This window comes from Nicotiana sylvestris, chromosome 12 (assembly GCF_000393655.2).
Source record: "Nicotiana sylvestris chromosome 12, ASM39365v2, whole genome shotgun sequence".
Classification (NCBI taxonomy): Eukaryota; Viridiplantae; Streptophyta; class Magnoliopsida; order Solanales; family Solanaceae; genus Nicotiana; species Nicotiana sylvestris.
Genome location: NC_091068.1, coordinates 92,522,826 through 92,526,501, shown reverse-complemented (window position 1 = coordinate 92,526,501; position 3,676 = coordinate 92,522,826). Strand labels below are relative to the sequence as shown.

Sequence of the window (3,676 nt, the reverse complement as noted above, 5' to 3'; positions counted from 1 at the left end):
TAATTATTTGATTTAAGTAAGATTAATTAGTAAATAAGGTAGTATTTTAGTCTTGTTCACGAAGAAAGAAAAATTTGGGTTCGAACAACCAATTTTTAGGCTTAATTTTTGGACCTAGCCCATAACAACCCAAGCCAAATACCCTTAAACCCTAATAAAACTATACAAAAACCTAGACCCTTAGACTTAGAGGAGGAGCCGTTTTTTGCAAGGGGGTACCTTTCATCTTCCTAAGAATTAACATATACACAAAAAACAAGATCTCAAAAAAGGATTCTAACCTAGACTCTAGAGGACCCGCCGCTGACACCCATGAGCAACCCCCATCTTCCTCTCTAATACAAAATAGCCCCGTATTCCTTTTATCACTAGGACCCTTCAACCAAACAGTCGTTTTCTAATTTTGAGAGGAGACCTAATGTATCTTCTACACAAGACCTAACCTAGAAACCCTAGGAGCCCTCTCCTTCTTTTTCCTAAGAACAAACCAGCCGCAGGACCCTAGTAAAAAAGAACCCCCAGCCTTTTACCATCTTCTTCTGCTGAGACCAAAAAAAAGACTTAGAGCAGCTAACACACACAAAGAGAACAGCCGCAACCCCACCAAATCTCCGTCGAACCCCCACCTCCTTCGACCACTCCAGCCACCACCAAGGCTCGCCGGAAATTAGCCACCCACCCGAAGAGAGAACAACGAACCAGCCTTAATCTCTAACCTTCAGCAGCCAGAACCCCCCGCCGTTCAGAACTCGATAGACGTCCAGCTCAATCCTCCTTGTTCCATCGTCTTCTCCAGTGAAGAGCCTCACCCCACCTCCTTCAGAAAATCGAACCAGCCACCCCACCATCTCCAAGAACTCCTCTGTCACTCTCACTTCAATAAATCTTTCTCCATCTCTTAACAGACGCGCACACAAAAGGGCAAAGAAAAAAACAGAACAGAGAGGGAGAGGGATTGGACGTGACAGTGAGGGAAAAGAGATTCAAAAAACAAAAGAACAAAAATGGAGATTATCACCTGATTTCCTGTAAAACATTCATTACTGAAGGTGCACCTTCTTTTTATATATGATGATTCAACAATATCTTGGTTTTGGTTTGTTTTCTTTAGTTGAATATTTATTGGTTTTGATTAGTTGTTCTTATGTTTAGAACATGTGCTAATTTGAATGAGATTTTGTTGTTTGAGTGTTATCAGTGATTTTAATGCATTATCCTCCATTATTGTGCTTATAATTTTATAGTGTTGTGCCAAACGTGGACTTTAAAGTTAATTAAATTGGGTCATATAAGTCAATACATGGTTTACTAGGCATGTTTAGGGTCTACGTCTTTTATTGATACAAAATAATAGGATTTAGCTATAATATCCCTTTCGTTTGCTTCATTCTTTTCGATTGGTTATTTGACATTTTAATTTCTTTTGTTTCAGTTATTCTCATCCAGATCTTTCACTTATTAGATATTTGGGATCAAACAAGCTGTTGAAATATTTTATTTTATTGCAGTATATGTTCTAGTTTTATGTTTCTTGCTAATTCTTGGCACAATTTTTTCTTTTATGTATTTGATTTACTACTTTGTTTGGCCGTGCTGCTAAGAAAGTGACACTTAGTGTCTTTGGATTATTTTTGAGTACTAACAAAATCCCAAGCAAGAGCACTTAGATATTAGTCCGTCACTGTTCCAAAAATTGACCCATTTTTTTACATTAATTTCCGTAAGTCATGGCCTCGCCGTAATCTCAAACATTAGGAAGAATCATGAACACAATATTATGTTTTAGGCACGCTCTTAATTCATTAAATTATAGTGATTATGTACATGTTCGCGTGACATAATTACGATTTTTAAAATTAAAACCAAGGAATGCGTTCGCGCAAACTTAGGTAAAACAATCTTAATTAATAAAGCGTGATTAATTGTGTACACGTACGCGTGACATGATTCTTGACGCGCCAAACGAAATGAGTACACGTACGCGTGACTCGTTTTAAGATAATTCCATAATTATGAATAATCAAGCAATTAAAAGCGGTTAAGAGGGGTGAAAGCACATAGGTTCTAAAATGAGTAGGTAAACAATTTTAATAAGTCAGGTATGATCAAAGTGACCGTGCTAGAACCACGAAACTCGGGAATGCCTAACACCTTTTTCCGGGTTAATAGAATTCCTTACTCGGATTTCTGTGTTCACAGACCATAAATAAGAATCAACTTCCTTGATTCGGAATTTTAAATCTGTGACTTGGGATACCAAAATTATCCCAAGTGGCGACTCTGAATTTAATATAAATAATTCCGTTTTGATTGTCACTTAAATTGGAAAAAATTCCCTTATACCCTTTTCGGGGTGGTAAAAAGGAGGTATGACACCTATTGAGCGTGAGTGCTGAGTGTCAGCGTTGATTGATACGAGTTGAGTCATGAGTGACTGAGAGGCTTGCACGATGGGCTATATATACATGTATACGAGTGATGCTTTGCCTAATGGGCATGTTTATGAACTTACTGGTTTCACTACTCCTTAAAGTAGGTTTCTATTGAATATGTTGATCTAATTACTGATTTCACTCATATTTCGACCGAGCCTCTATTAAAATGTTAAACAAATATTTTTAAACGACTTTCCTTAAACTAAAGTTTTTACCAGGTATTTGGATTTAGTCACTGATTTGGCTGTATACTTCCAGTGAAATTTTTAAGTTACGAAATGGTTATAAATTTCTGTTTGCCCGAAGGGCTGTATACGAATTATGTTTTAGCTGAGGGGCCGATTATGATTTTCACCACTTTCACTATAAATTTCACTGAACTTCTATTGAAAACTATTAGAAAGGCATTTTAAAGGATTTTTCCCGAAACGAGAGTCGAACGAGATGATTTGATTTGTATCCTGTTTTGGAAACATGTGGTATCCTCTGTGGTGCCATGATGTGGTTTACGTGATTTCTTACTGCCCAGACTTTATTTACTTTTATTACTTATTGAGTTGGCGTACTCATTACTCCATGCACTTTGTATGCAGATTTAGGTATTTCTGAGCTCGGTGGCAGGTTCATCGGAGTTAACAAGGTTGCTGTCTGGCGATCGCAGCCCTGCTTTTCTCCCTCCTTATTCTTCCTTATGTATTCTTGTGGTTTTCCCGACCATATTGGTCTTGATATTGTTAGACAGTTGTAGTAGATGCTCATGACTAGTGACACCCCGATGCCGGGCTTGTGTATTTATTCCGCACTATTTTTTTAAATTTTCATCATGAGATTATTGATTAATAAATAGTTTAAAAATAACTTTTATTGAATATGTCACGATTCGGATTTTCTACCCTCGGAAGTCGTGATGACGCATACTAGTGAAAGCTAGGCAAATCAACCAACTGAACTATCTACCGTGTTTTCATTTTTAATTCGATAACAGTTTAGCGCCAACAATTAGATAACAACAAAATTGAATAAGCGGAAGGCTGCATTGCAAAGTTTTAATAATAGTGCTAATACCAATCCATAACAAATCTACCCAAGACTGGTGTCACAACTTCATAGACTGTCTAGGAGTACTACAAATAAAGGTCTGAAAGAAATAAATACAACAATATCTCTGGAAATACATAAAAGAAACGGGAATAGTAGATAGAAGGAGACACCAAGGCTTGCGGACGCCTGCAGGACTACCT

General features: G+C 37.3%; 1 long non-coding RNA gene across 1 annotated transcript; it reads left to right on the top strand.

Moving 5' to 3' along the window:
- Nucleotides 1-392: 392 nt before the first annotated feature.
- LOC138884213 (uncharacterized) lies at nt 393-3,296 on the top strand. The gene is made up of 2 exons (XR_011404396.1): nt 393-1,049; nt 3,029-3,296. It is a non-coding gene; the product is annotated as an uncharacterized lncRNA (long non-coding RNA).
- Nucleotides 3,297-3,676: the final 380 nt, after the last annotated feature.